Genomic DNA, 16,217 nt, shown 5'->3' with positions numbered 1-16,217 from the left:
TGCCAGGTTTAGCGCTGAGCACGCCGCCGCGCCGCGTATACACCGACCGCTCGATTTTCTGCGCCCGCCGAGAACCACGGAGAAAGATCGGCGGACACCCGCGATTATTGGAGAAGTACGTGTTGAGAAGCGGGGGGAAAAAAGGAGGAGAAGAAGAAATATCCCGCCAGCACGGTGACGATGTTGGACTCGCGAGACTTGAGAACGCAGGTTATTCCTCTCGTTGAGCCAACACTCCACCTTAGACCTAACTTCGGTAAATAAGAATCCGGGAAGCGGAAATGAAGAGAGACTCGATTTTTCTCTTTCGGGAAAAACTTGCGAGGAGATCTTATGAAGATGACCATGAATGCGTGATTTTAAGACAGATAAATTAGAAATATTGATTAATTATAGGAGTTGAAGACCTGGTACGCAAATGTATGAATCGTTAAGACTTGACAACGATGTGAATTTATTTCGTATTATTTATTATTATTGTGGTTCACAGAATTACTTATTTTAAAAAATAAATGCCTGTAATAAGGTAAACTCGGGTATGATGGCCATACGGAAAAGATGGCCCATGGCTGTAATTTCTCCAATAATGGCTAAACAGTGCATTTTTGTAGTCATTCTCAAAGATAATCAATATTTACAGTAGTTTATGTGCGTACACTATTCGAAATAACAATATTGTGAATATTATATCATATTTTTACTTTCGACTGCCTGCAAAGTTTTTCATGTGTCCGCTAAAAGCTGCTATAACATTAAATAAATTATAGTTAAGCTGCCGTAATCAACGTTACACACATAATTAAGCTATGTAAATTGTAATTTAACCTATAATTTGTATTTCTATTTTTCACTATTTATTTAAAAATACTATGGTTATCTTTTCTGCTATGGCCATCTTTTCCTTAAAAGTCAGATAAGATGGCCAATGCATACGTTGTAATACTTTGATAATATAAAATTTATGTTAAGTGTTTTCTTCTTAATTTCGATATTATAGTTTTACGTACTTTAAGCTTCAGTGAAGGAATATACCAAACACTGTTAAAATATAACAAAAATAAATGTATGTTTATTGCATTTTAAAAAACTATGGCCATCTTACCCGAGTTTACCCTAATCATCTTGAAAAATATCGCGCTAATAACCGAAAGAGTCGCGAGCTGCCGAAGCAAATAGTTGCTTTATAAGTTCCAAATATATATCTTTCCCGATCTCTATTCAAATCACTTAATTTATTTTACGGTTTTGGGTTTTATATCTTCAAAATCAATCTCTCTTTTGCTTCCTTTTTGTCTCTCGCCCCCATTTTTTATATCTTGATCTCTTTTTCTCTTTGTCTACAATATGGATACGGTATTTAAATGGTTTTTATTATAAAATGCGCAAAATTACAATTTTTCTATCGTAACGTAAACTTATCGCCCTACGTTGTTTTGAAATACTCGCATTTAATAGTTTCAGTTGGGAATTTTCTCAATTCTCATGAGATTTTTCTTTCTTTTCTTCTTTTCCGAATACAATAATGCATTTATGTTCAAAATGGTAATCTTCATTCTTTGTTTTATATTAAAAGCGATAATTTTTGTTCTTCTATTTTTCGTTAGAAATAAAAAACTGATTAGCTCATTTCTTTTATGAATTTTCAGGTAGACTTTCCATCTGCAATTATAAGACATGACGACGCTATTTTTGGTACTGATCGCAGAAGCTATTCCCCGCGCCCCAGGCCAGACATAAAAGGAGCATTCACGAAAAACTGGACAACTGTAAAGAACGAGCTGGATTCGAGAGATCGGACGGAAGGTAGGTAAGTGAATTGTCGCGAAGGTCGCCCAGCTCACTTTTCCCTCGCACTTTTCTCGGTTGATTCTCGGCTCCTTGCGGACCTCTTACTCCCGTCTGTCTGCCTGTCTGTCTGTCTGTTACACTTCCATTTCACTGCACCGCTACGAGCCGTTCCCATAATCGGCACAGTTAATTTCAATGCTCAATGCGGTTCCCATATAATAAAGCATAACGAATATGTGCTCACGTGCGTATTTTCTCATTATACTTTTTTACGTTATATTAAAACACTTACATACGGTTATGCTCATCATGGCCGAAAATAATTCTCTTCTCCAGAGCCGAACGTTTCTTATGAAATTGAAAATCCAGTCAGCGTTATACAGACACTACATATAATAACGCGCGCGGTAGTTATCTAAGGATCGTCGTGAGGAAGAATATTTCGGACGAATTATTTAGCAATCGCGATATTAAAAGACGATTAGGCAGTGTACGAATACGAGGATTGCAGCGACTCAGTCATATTTCTCTGAGCCTTTCCCTTGAAGCGTTGACAGGGCAGTGATTAAGACCGTCGAAAGTGCCGTTCGTGAGCGCGCAATTTCGGCAATGTCCATCGAGAGTGACGTTAATGCCCGCCCGTTTCGCGAACGACCCCGTGAACTGAACTCTGCCCTCGAGAAGGCGCATAACGCGGCCGCTTCGTACTTTTTTCGTTAGAGTAATTATTGCCGCGCTGCGGCGGCTCGTAAACGACGATTTATGATTTATGTTCTGCGTTACGCGGGCACGAAACGTTTGTGAAAAACGCGTGAGAATCGCCGTTGCGTAACGAACAGATACTAATAATAATAATAATAATAATAATTTCATTGCTTATGTAGGAGATCTGATTTTGAAGTCATGCAGTTCTGAGGAGCGTAAAAAGAAAATGATGAGGGGTCAATGTTACCACTTTGTAGCAAAAGATAATTCGTCGCAAGAAAGCATAACGTAAAGTGAAAGAAAAGGACTTAAATAGTCAGACACGAGAATATATAAGTACATGTAGTGAATTTTGACGAATGAGGGACGAGGAATGATAGGAATTTTGTTGGACTTAAATGCAGTGGAATTAGCAGAGACACGGTCAGCACTAGCAGCAAGTAATCGTAGTTTATTAGCTTTAGAAGTGAATAAAGTCTAGAGCGATCAACACAGTCAGGGAGCGTGTTTCCTTCCGTGGATCCAAAACGGAGTCCGATGCACAGAATCCGGCATGAGCTGAAAGGAAAATAGAATGAAAGCAAAGTAAGCTAATACATATTAAATGAAATAAAAACTAAAAGTGAAAATCCTCCATGCATTGCAAATCGACATTCTTTCGCGTGAGAATTTTCTGAAAAATAATCCAATTTTTTTCAAATTTTTTCTCGGGAAATCAAGCTATTTTTTTCGAAATAAATAAAATAAGGCTTGTGTACACGCATTTCCGAAAAATTACCGATTTGCCTGATGGATCCGGCATTTCAAGCAAGATAGCGGTGCCAGAACGAGAGAAGGCTTTGATGGACGAAGGAGAAAGAGAAAGAGGGGATCTCGTGCTAACAGAAGGGATAAGAAACCCATGCACGTACTCTTACCAGTCGGTGCGACGACTTCAGTCTGACGATCGCTTCCACGGAGCGAGGTTGACCGAGTCCGACGTTAATCCGGGATTGTCCGTCGGTTCGAGCACACGGTGACTCGGATCCTGGCGTGTGATCGGTGCAAAGAAAAAAAAAAGAAAGAAAGAGAAAAATAAAAAGATTCGACGTGTGCTCCGAAATTTTGGCGCGACAAAAACATTCCTTCAGGTCGTACTTCGTAATAAAATTTGAGGGGAACCAAATCGAGACGCGATGTAAGAATGACGCGTATAAAACTCGCAACGGATACCCCCTAAAAATATCGCACCGTTAAACGGATGCTGGGATTAAAGAAACAAAGAGAGAAGAAATTTATCTTTTTCAAATCTGTTTTAACTGTTTCCGGGAACGCGAAGGCAGGCCGGAGAGTTGGTCCTTCCGGCGTTTTACCGCCGCTACAATTTACATAATAACTGAGTTTATTCGAATGTAGTAAATTCCCCGCGTCGCGGCACGAATTTCTCGCGTAGGAAGAAAAAACGCGTTTTGCGTTTTCGCGACTTCGCGGCGCGCGAAGTGCGTGGTGTGCGCGGCCGGCGGCGGCGGGAGAAAGTGCCAGTTCGCTGTGCGTCGGTTTTTCGGTGGGATACCCGCGGCGACGGCGGCGGAATCGATGATCGATCGTCGTCATCGGCGTCCCGCCCGACGATGAGAGACTCACGTCTCCCCAGGACAGCATGACTTTCGGTGCGTGCGACCATCCGCGTGCGTTAACATGCGCGAAGACCCGCGTGTCCGCGGGTACCGCTAGATCCTGCTGAAGTGATAACGCCTGGCTCGCAGAGAGAAAAGAGACCCGCTGGCAAGGATCGTCGAACGCGAGAGAGAGAGAAATCGAGGATCGATCGCGAGGATAAACCGTTGGCAGGCAGACGCGAGCTACAGGTTGGTCATTCTTTCGCGCTTCTTATCCGCGGCCTTCTTCGGGGATAATGAGTTAAATGGATCGTCGCGTATCGAGAGTATTCGAGAGAGAAAAGCCGGCGGATTTAACAAAATGCAGTCCGACCGGTTCTCGTTCGACTCGATGATTATATCGAAGGACTTCGAAATTGTCGCGGGATCTTACGACCGGTCGTCTCTCCTGAAAGTCTTCGTTCGCCAGTAGGCGTTCCGCAGATTATTTTCAGCGCAATTAGGCAAAGGGGACACACCTAATTTTGGAAGAGGCGAAAAGAGGAAGAAGTGAAAGTTCGGGAGGAAATGAGAAAACCGGATTTTTCTGCGAACGCGACCGCTTCTGAGTTCGATCGCTCACCAGTCGAACGGACAGTCGTGGCCGCGGCAATTCACTTTTTCTTCTCCTCTATTTTTTTTTTTATCTTCCTTGGGGGATTTATATTTTTAGTTAAGTGTCGCGGGGCGACATTACGTAATAACAGGTTGCATATGCAACATTATGCGCGACCGCCTATGCATAAACTGATTTCAACCAGTTTCTCCAATATTTTTGCCCGATTCGAGAGATACCGGCTTTCACTATATAACTATATGCTTACGCATACACAAAGGTCTCCTAGTCAAACAATTTAAATTTACATCCTATTTTTCTTCCGCTGTTTCGCTCTCATTCTATATTACGTACACGTAAGTCGTTCGGTTCTTTCGGCTCTCAGACCTTTTTTTAGTAATTTCATTTACGTTCAAAAAACACGCTAGTGTTATTAATTTAATCGTCAAGTTATTTACGTTTTTACTAAATCGAGATAATATATTTACATAATATATTCACGTCGTGTCAAAAACTTATAAATAATATAAGTATATATATCTGTAATAAGCTTAAGAGAAAATTCCAACTTAGAAATCTAATAAATCTATTACGCTTATTCATATGATAAATAATACATTTGTATCTTTCCAACAAGAACACAACGGCTGCAATTTTAATTATACGTCAAAGTTAATTTAATTAATTTAATTATACGTTATTATTTGGAGCAGATATAAAAAACTGACGACCGCTTTTGATTTTAACGTTGTTAATTAACGCTAAACAATGCACTTTCTCGTGGAAAGTCAACGGCACGTATCCAACAATTAAATCCTTAATCAATATTCGAAAAGCAAGAGAATGCAATGAAAATAAATGTACACTGCGCGAACGATAATCGCTGCATAATTGCCGCTCAACGACGAGTTGAGGTGCCTCTGAAAAAAGGCCGAACGATTAAAGAAAGTTGCAAATTAACGTGCCATTGTGCGCCGTGCCGGTTTTCTCGGTACTCACGGCGCGCCAATTTTCCGCGGTAGAAACGCCCGCCTTTTTCCAGCGCGGAGCGAGGAAATCGTCGGTCGCGAGAAACTCGCCGCAGCGTGTCATTTGTTGCCGCAATTACCGTACGAATGGGCGGATGATAACACCTAGCGATCCGTTGCGAATTCACGTCCCGCGGAGTTTTAGCTCCGGCTCCGGCTCTAAAAACGGGCCAATCGTCTCCGTTGAGAGTCGCCGTTTGTATTTGTGCGATATCGTGAATATTTGTCGTTGACGAAAACACGCGGCCGAAACCGCAGTCGATCGCGCTCCGATCGGAATTATGCGACGACTGAACAAATGACGCAAATTTGCTAATTTAGATTTGAAATACGTGTATTAAAAGCACGTATCCTTACAAAATATTCCGATATTTATTTCTATCTAAATTATCTTTTTGTATCTCTAACATTATTCCTCTCACTTCAACGTCATTGAGTACGTAGATATCTCTTAATTAGCATGTCCTAATTAGTATAATCGTGTGCGTGTTTTGCTTTCAATTTATGACTTTTACCATTTCTTTTCGTTGTGCAATAAAAATATTTGCAATTTTAGCGTCGATTCTGGATAACGCAAAATATGAAATCTGCGTCTTAAATTTAAATATAAAGGATCGAATTATCCCATCGTCATTTTGCAATATATCCAGCTGTTTGTCAATTTAATTGTTGATAAAGACTTACGTAGTGAAAAACGTGAACTTTCTGGCCACTTTTGGCGTGATTATTTTTGCCGGGAAACGTGAGGAAGATCGCCAAGACCGCTTCCTCGTTTTGCGCTCGATTGACTTAGCCTTGTTTGTCGAATCGTTGATTGAATCCCGGCGTTTCCCGAGGCGCCCGCCGCGCGGGAAACTCTCTCGCTTTCATTCGCACACGTGCTACGCATTACGGCCTTACAGAAGACACGCTCCGCACGCCACATCTGCAATTTCTAACTCCAGCCCGCGAGAGATCCCGCGCGATAGAATTTTTAATGGAGAAAATCTCCTCTCTGTGTGCGCAGCCGCGCGTGTAATTTCAGCCCATTGGGTTCCGAGAAATTATTTATATTATATTCGCATCGATCTAAAAGTGTAATGCAGCATTACGCGTTACACAAAAAGTAAAGGAATGAAACAGACCGACGATACGAATCTCAATTATGCACGATGCGAGGAAACATCTGTAACGAGAGAACTATCCAGTTAATTGAAAGAATGAGTTGAATAATATATCGTGCTGTTTGAAGTACAATCACGATTGAGAGTGACACGCGAGATTCTTATTACGCGTCACTGTTACTTCCTTTCCCACTTTTGTGAAGTTAATCGATCGATTTAATTTTTACAACAGAATTCCTGCGACAGATATTCCAAACGAGAAGTATGCGCGGCGCGTTTCAGAGGGGCCGGATTTCCTGTCGCGGATAGATATCTCGCGATCTAGGTCGAAAAGGTGTATAGATACCCAGAGGTACGCGGTTTCTCGTCGTAATCTACTTGCCGACCCGCGATAATTGCTAGAAAGCACCAGCGAGAATCATTGCCTCGTCCTTTTTGCTCGTTCCTCTCGAACTGACCGGAATCACCAAGGACGAAGGATTCTTATTCTTCATTTTTCCATTCATGAGTTTCCATCCCATTCTGACACTCAGCGAGACAAAGCGGCACATTTGCACCTTGGTAGAGTTGGCGAGCGGCGATTTAGATAACAATTTTTCGCCATTAGCTCCCCAGAAAAAGGAGCGTAATTCAATTCACGCGTACGTAATTAGCATAAACATTTTTGAGAAATTCTATCGCGTCTATTAAAAGACCGCATATCGAAAAGGAAAGCCGGCCAGTCGCGTTTCAACTATCGCCGCTCGGCGATTATGCTTATTTTATTGGCGACTCGCATACGGCGCGGCGGCGGCTGACCACCTCCGGTTATATCTACTTGTCCGGCCGATATTTTAATTCGCTCTATTTCCAATGAGATATTTGACCCTTTGACCGTAGTAGCCGATTAACTTCCAATCTTTTTTTTAGTGACGCGAGAAAATATATAAAAGATCAAGAAATAGTAAATATATAAATATATAATTTATATTACAAAATAAATTCGCCTTTTGCGAAAGTAAAAAAAAATACGTGATTCTGAATTTCTAATTTTCAATTTTGTCTCGTCTCAGATTTTTCTTTTTTTCTTAAGAAATGAAGAACAGGAATGAAGGAGTACGATCGTCTCGAGACGCTGTATGATCATTTCATATTGGATGGATGTAATCTTAAGACCATCTGAGACCGAATTTAAAACGATCTTAAGTATAAAATCGGACGATCACCGTCCAAGGATAATACATCGATCGAGACTTCAGTGGATGCATTTTTGTGCGAAGTTTAGTTTACGCAACATGCGCCTAAAATGCGCTCATGTCGGATCGGAGCGACGGTACGAGGCGGTAATCGCGAATCCGATTTCTTAATATGTCGTATATGTCCAACTTGCTCTTGTCGTCCGATGAGATCCGATCTCAAGATGTAACAGGAAAACGACGGTAATACCGAGTCAATTTCACAATTTTGCACGCGAAATGCATTTTGCGTTGATCAACCTCGCAATAAAAAGCCGCGTTTAACGCATCACGCGAAAATTCCGTATTAAACTATCCACGCCGGAACTTTACGTATCGTTCAAGTTCTTAATTTCAATCTTTTTCACATTTGACACTATTCACTTCAATTAACTCTCTTGCAACAATAGCTACTGAAAGAAGACAGCGCATGAATGTATTATAGAATTGAAAAACGATTGCACTTATAATTAGTACAAAAATGAAAAAAGATCTTTCCTCGCGGTCGATCTCTTTTTAAAGATTCAACGACAGTCTCTCCCATCTTAAAAACTCAACTGTTCCTTGCGCTTTCTTTTTTCTTTCTTCCTCCGCCTCTCTTTCTTGATCCCTGTTTCTCTGTCGCTCACAATCGATAACTCTCTAATGATAATCGATACCGCATTACGCAAGAGCGCCTTTACGACACGACCCACGCGCGAAATGCATTGTTAAACCTTTCCCGAGTGTCGTGTTACGGAAGGAACGTAAATCGCGCGAATAGGCGTTTGCTCCAATTTTCCTTCCAAGTCGCCAGTGTCACTCTATCTGCCTTATCACACTATTCGCATGTGGCACCGTATTGCCAGGACTTACGCATTACGTCGCACAATTGTTCCATGACTCTTTTATTGTTATTACTGCGCATGGGGGGGGGGAGTAATTTTACGAAATATATTTGATAATTTTAATATCTGATATAGTTAACGAATAAAGATTCCGAAGTGTAATATGCAATATCGCTAGCTTAAAAATTAAAAAAACTTGTTATTCAATATCAAGACATTCACACTATTAAATTACGACAAGATTGATTTCTGTAAATATCTCGCGATTGGATCTTTAATCCAATCAACTGATTTAGAGAAATAGATAAAGGATCAAGGAATGCGTCCCTTGAGGGCTAATTGTGCTGAATTCCTCGACGCGTATCCCCCGCATTGGACGTTCTCGCTGAATTTCGAAAGGCCTCTTGTTCCGCGTGATCGATCGACGTGATCGAATCTGATAGACGTAAATGGACTGTTGATGCTGGAGACAGCTACGTTAAACATGTCCACACTTTCTTCGTGCGTTTAGCTTTTCTTGTTGGCGCGAGCTTCATCCATTGTGTCACGTCCACTCCTTAAATATAATGCGCTACGCTGTACCTATATATTTCTTTGTGTACTTTACCTTGTTAAAATTTTCTCAAGCCGTTTAAAAAAATTCTTTTAGCTGTTTCACCTAAATTTTTAGTATAAATATCTAATGTTAATACGAATATATATATAACAATTATTATATACGTAGCAAGGTGATATACTTGTGCAAAATATAGATTTTAATAGATAAATTTTTACTACGAATGAGAGGGAGGTAAAATGAAAATGATCTTCGCTTTAAAATTAGCAAAAGAAATTAATACAAATTAACAAGCGGTCAACTTCAATTTAACGGTCGCTAAACATCCGGTGCTCGTGAAATCTCTTTTACGTTGGCGATTTGCGACGATGATAAAAATCGCAAGGGATAGCATAATGAGGATAACGAGGTAGCGACGCGCGGTTAGGCGAAACGACCGGGCTGACATACTCTTTTTTTTTTTCACTTTCACGAATCACGGCCGATCGCGACCTGCGTGGGATGACTTTCGGATTATCGGATTAATGCCCGGCCGTTTTCGCCGATGCCAAACGACGTCGATGAGAGGCCAGGTGGATCCGATTAACTTTAATAATCACGGGATGTAAACAGAAAGGATGAAAGTCAAAATGCTGCTATTACGGGGCTTTGTTATAATAGCCCCGTTGCTTCATTATAGGAACGACAGCTCAATTATCCGGACGACACATATTAGACGCTACTGAAAGACGACGAAGATTTATGAAATCCTTACCGTCGACTTAAGACTTCTTTTCTTTCAATTGAATCCCCTTCGGCGATTATTTAGCCACACATTAGCGTCGATTCGTCACAAAAGGCAAGTCCGTCCTTTTATTGCCGTATTATTGCCGCCAATGTAATTACTGTCGTTAGTGAATTTACATAATGCGACGTCTTCATCCGTTCTACTTTGTTCATCCCACGTTGTTTATAGCCCGCCGACAGATTACACCGCGAGGCGGCTATTACCGCGAATATTTCCACGAGGGGGGTCCGCGCGTGCTCTCATTATGAGTTCGTTCCGCCACCGATTTCTCAATGATATAATCGGGTTAATGCGGCGAGGGAGTCCGGCTACGATAGGCCCGGCGAGCGCGGCGTTTCAAGCGCGTCCGGCGCGCGAAGAAAAGAAAAAGAAGAAAAAGAAAAATGTAAATTAATATGCACGCGCCAGTCGCTTGCGCGCGGCTTGCATGACTCGACGCGCGGTGTAGGCGTAATGACGTAATAAAAGAACTTGTGGGGCGAGAACCCGCGGCGACGGCAACCCTTTCGCCGGAATCGCGAACCACGGTTCGGTCGAAGGGCGTTTACATTCTGCGGGACGCGAAGGTCGCTCGTCACCGTCTTTATCTGTTTGAAATTCTGCAGAAATTGTGAGAGCGAAATAGCGGTCGCGTGGCGGCCATATGAACTTATGTCACTCGAGGCAGAGATATTTAATCGACGCATAATTCTAAAGAATAATAAATCATTAAATAATAATTCTCGATATTGCATTGACACGGATCATTTACTCTTTTATCACAAAAATTGTTGAAAATATTACGGTGGACCACGATAACCACTGCCGCACTTGATTTGGCGGCGCAGTAGGGCAGATATCCCTCCTTCTCTTTTGCGGTTTTAGAAGCTGAGACAGACAGACAGAGAGACGTGTATTTCATATCGAAACTGACCTTCCGCTGACTAGCCGCAGAATGAGATTGCTAACATTCCTGGTTTCAAGTAGCGGTGTGAATTACGATAGCGTCCAGATATCAATGCGAAGTACATTTCTCATTGTTAGTATATGTATATGTTTGCGCCTATCCTGATTTGACAGCATTTCTTTCCTTCCTTTCTTCGAAATAATTTTATTTTGCAAAATGCAATTTACGTATATCAAATTAAACGCAATCACGTTAAAATTTTTTTGATTAATTGTTTTTTTGTACCACATGAATGATGGGACGAATAAATCCCAGGTAAAAATGTTGAGGCAAGCCAACGAGATTACAGCTTTACGAGATCGTTGTACATACATTTTAATCGGCTGTCACCTTGTCAATTAAAGGCCCATTAGACGACCTTTCGACATTTTCTGCGGCTTGTTCATGAGTGTGCGGTCTCGGAACGATTGAGACGTCTTTCGCAATCGGCCGGTCCCGAGGCTATCGCGCCTCGAGATGTATTAAGATGCGTTTCGCACCACCGCCGGGGGAGGAGGGGAGGGATGTCACGCCGTTTACCGCCGCATTGTGCCGCGTAAAGATCCTTTTGCCTCAAAAGCCGCGCGGGAACGTTTCAACATGAGCGATTCATTCAGCGGGCGATTGACGCGGCTCGTTACGGCCGCGCAAAACCCGCAAAAAGAGCAAAATACAATCGGTTAAGCGGACGGTGAACGTTTAGAGAGAATGTCCGCTGCCCGGGCTTACGTGTAATGTATAACGCGCGCCGCGGTATATCGCTGCACGTCGATACATTGACCTGGTGTTCCACTGCGGCATAGCGCCGGAGAACCGAACCGATCCGATCCGCGGCCAACCGTGAAATGCGAACGATCCTTCGCGTGGCGCCACGATACTTGAAATTTTCTCCGCGAGATTGTCACGCTGATGTTCGCGCGATAACGAGGAAAATAAATCGTCATTTTAAGTTAAAAAAGATAATCGTGACACAAAATTTAAATCTTAAAAATGTACAGATTGTTCTGTCATCACTGTAAAATATCACCAGAAATGTTGAGGAAGGTCATCATTTTGTGCGAATCATTCGCTTCTCTTTTTAACGTTATCTATTTTCCTATAGAAAAACAGGAAATCCAATCCTGTGAAAATAAAGCCTATTAAGGAACAATGACTACGTTTACACAGCAGCTTATAATCTGGTTTAATAATATAATTACCGTATACTATCCGATTCAAAATTTTTCTGCTTTTTATTATAATGATATTTAAATATGAATGTTTTGATACTCTAACCATTTAAATCAATCTCTTTTGGATATATGTACTAGAAATTGTAGTTTAAGTATCAGAAGAGGCTCATATTTAAATAAACATTATAATATCAAAAGAAATAACAATTCTGGATCGGATAGTACACGGTAGTTATTAAACTGGATTATAAATTGCTGCGAACATAGTCGGTAATTTTGTTATCCATTTGCATCTCTAATGCAAAGACCACTAATTACGACTTCCTGATTCAAAAACTATTAATGAATATTTTCGTAGAAAAATGTATGAAGATAAAGTCAGCAATCCTCGCGAGTGAACGTATTTCTCGCGAGTAGCGCGCGAATTAAGAACGGTGATTGAGTCTTCGGCGATTTCCACAGATACATCCGTCCGCAATCTCGTTCGCGAGCCAAGATTGATTTATGGATCTACGGGCAGATCACGAGCCTCGCGTGCGGGAGTCTTGGGTTGCGTCGGCACGGTTGCGTACCTACCCCGTTAAACGTCGGTCGTTGACACATCAAAGCACCGGGCAGGTATTTGCGAAAAAGGAAGTCGCGGTTTTCGCCGAAGTCGAAAATATTATATTCCCGTTTCGTCGTGTATCGATCTCACCGCGTTTTTTTTGCCGCACGTGATTTATCGATAATCGCACGGTCTACACAACGCGCCGCCGCTCATTTATTCCACCACACTGACGAGCTGATCGTCCGGATAATTGGGTCTTTACGTAAGGAGATCGGTAGGAAAGTTCTCTGTATTAATGCGCGGAGGCGGAAGACGCGCGTGGCGAGTACTCCGTCGACGATGTACCTACCACAGTTTCGGCGATCGGTTGTGTTCATATAATTACCACAACAGTTGAATTAACGTGGGAATAAACAATGAATTAATCCCGAAATAAATGAGTGAAGGAATGTACGTAGTCCATTTTTTAATAATGGAAAAAATTTGATCGAATTATTATTTTAATGAGTCCAGTTAAGTGCTCCATAACACGTAACTTAACAATTTAGACGTCAACACGCAATTAATTTATATCGTTCGGTTTTAAGTATCTTACATATTCTGCGTAAAATGTAAAAATACGAAAACCTGTTCAAGCTGAATGCCGATACTTCGTATCGGGGAGAATTGCTTTTAAACATTGTTCGCACACGGTTTCTTAAAGAAATTAGATCGAGCTTTGGATCTCAATTACCTCGTAGGATATTCGTAACTTCCTGCTGTTGCAGAAAAGGGGTGAACCAGAGATCCAGATCGTCGGCACCGGACGATCTGGTACACGCGAACCGATCAATTTCCGGTCTATCTGAAACGCGGAAACTGAAACGTAATTGGAGATCGATCCCACGTAACGTCGAGATGCGTAATCGCCCGAGCGAACCGCTAGAAGACAATGTAATCATTTTCATCGGAGCGTCGTGTTCCGGAACACGTTAATTCGAATGTGTTTAGATCAATAAATTCCTATTTTATAAAAATATATAGTCGATTACGAGCCCGGCAGATTAAAACACTGGAGATTAAAATATTTGACGAAAATCTAATCACGAAAATATTTTTGTGTATTTTACAGTGCACTGCTTTTACGAATCTCTGACGTTCGATTACGCCTTGATTATTATGTATAGATTTTTATTCATTCTGTAAAAGCCCGAATATTTACAGATCTTCCGGTTTTTTAACCCTTTCTTAAATCTTTGAAAAAAATCTTTAAATTTTCTTAATAAATCTTTCTTAGATTCTATACGTTTTCATGTACAGCCTCGATTCTTCCGCGCCATTGCACACAGATCTTTACTCCTATAAATTCGAGCCTCTGCGTCGACCTGATTCCGAAAGTTCGCGTTTACGGTGCGCGACTTGAGACGTTTTCCGCATTTTCTCGCCGAAGAATCGACGTCGCACGAGTTATTTCGATACGTGGGGCTTCACGAGAGGAAAGAAATGTGGCAGCTCGTGACTCGCCATGAAAGGGAATAAAGCCGCGCGATCGGATTGCCGCGCCGCGCCGCGCCGGGGATTCGCCGCGCGGATCGGTTTAGAAAGTTCAGGATGCGCTCACGAGGCATCCTCTCTCGCTCTCTCATTCGGCTCGCGCACGAACGCGCCGCGCCGTCCAGCTCCGTCTTAATTCCGAGCTGTCACGGCCAGAATAAATCCTACGGTGCAGGAATCGCGAAAGAGAGTATGGACATTGTTTCGCGGCGCTGCGTTTATGTAATCCCATCAGAATTATCGTCATTATCGTTCGAGTTTCGATCTTCGTTGTCGAGATATTGTTCGGCCAACTCGCGCGCCGACTTTGCAATCGAAGCTGGATAATGAGGATGCTCCAAGCCCTATCGTAACGTAATAATGGAGATGACGCGTGATGGAAGGATCCATCGATTTACGACAATCGCCTCGTCGATTAGGACGTGAATTAACATACGAATTCTTTATAGAAGAAATTTACGAAGCGTATCGCGTATTTCACACTTCTACTACAAGATATGTAGAACCATTATAACAATTTTTCGATATTTATAAGACATTTAAAGACCTATAATATTCTTTTCGCCTTATTAGGCCTTAAATGATAAAAATTGTATATATAATAGTATTAACATGTATTTGAATTTACAATCTTATGTTTAATTAAGTCTGTTAAAATTTTCTAACAGGATGTTTTCGACTCTTGCATTTTAGTTACTTCCTTAGTTTATCTCGATAGAAACGACTAATAAACGACTTCTCTTGTAGATATTAAACCTACACTATATTCGAAATGATAGTTAATACGATAGTGATTAATAATCACGATCATCAATTATTGATAATCTTATGGTGATTAACATATCTTTAGAGATTAGAGAGTGCCATTACATTTTTATAACACATATATACTCAAATTATTAGAACGTGCAAAATGAGAAAGATAAATCCACGGTGCAAAAATTCGCTCGTCATAAATATATAGATAACGTATCGGTGAAATCAATATCTCTCTCAGCCTAGAAAGTTTGCCAGATTCGACTCTAAAGAAGCGACGCGTGTTTACTATGTGCTATCTAGTAATTAGAGATTAAAAAGAAAGTATCGCTTGAATGACTCCACACACATACACAGGCGTATCGTCAGAGCTCGATATTACTACGAACGCCTCGCCACGCCGAGAAATCGGTGAGATATAATTTATTCCGATCCTGTGGCATCCGAGCGGTTTCGTTTTTCAATATCCGGACAGGCGGATCGTGCGGGAACGTAAAATCTCTCGGAGATAACGGTGCATGAATGAACGAGAGAGTGTACGACTAACGCGAATCAATCATACAAATGCCACGAGGGATAATTGCATTATTGTACATAAATTATTATCACTGTTTTCCGCGATTTCTCCTCGCGCGCATTCGTTTCCTCGTATAAGACGTTTCCATGATTTTTGTCAGAAATTAAAAAATCGATTTTATTTCACATCGGTGAGAAACGGTTTAGCGCTCAAACGTACGACCTTGAATTTCCTACTTTCGGAAAGAAAGGTGGAATCCGCGACGTTAATGTATGCGGAACGCGACGTCGCCGTCGCGTCTCCGAACGATTTCGAATTCGCTTTCCTCCGCGTAAAATTAGAGCCGACGGGTCGAGAACTATTAATTAGAAACGAGAAAACAGCCGGCTTCCTGGTTTCTCGGCATTCAACTAACACCGAAGTCGCTTGCCTTCAGAGCAGTGAAACTATTTCACCTATCATCAGTGAAGCTATTTCACTTAACTGGTGATCTCAAAATCTTAAGATAAACATGATGGAGTATACGTAGTGACGTCTGGAAAAATTGCAATGACCGCTGTTAT

At 41.5% G+C, this 16,217-nt stretch overlaps 1 protein-coding gene across 3 annotated transcripts in view; it reads left to right on the top strand.

The window, feature by feature from the left end:
* Positions 1 to 16,217, top strand: part of LOC139811266 (uncharacterized) — a 57,832-nt gene that overhangs the window by 4,872 nt on the left and 36,743 nt on the right. The window contains exon 3 of one of the 3 annotated variants that reach the window (XM_071775435.1): positions 1,647 to 1,803. The gene's annotated coding sequence lies outside the window, so the exon portion shown is untranslated. Of the gene's footprint in view, positions 1 to 1,646; positions 1,808 to 3,261; positions 4,341 to 16,217 lie in introns of those variants that run through there. The other 2 variants (XM_071775436.1, XM_071775434.1) reach the window with 2 other exon arrangements.

Source organism: Temnothorax longispinosus, chromosome 4, assembly GCF_030848805.1.
Source record: "Temnothorax longispinosus isolate EJ_2023e chromosome 4, Tlon_JGU_v1, whole genome shotgun sequence".
Classification (NCBI taxonomy): domain Eukaryota; kingdom Metazoa; phylum Arthropoda; class Insecta; order Hymenoptera; family Formicidae; genus Temnothorax; species Temnothorax longispinosus.
The sequence above is the reverse complement of the archived record's forward strand: the minus strand, read 5'-3'. Positions and strand labels throughout refer to the sequence as shown.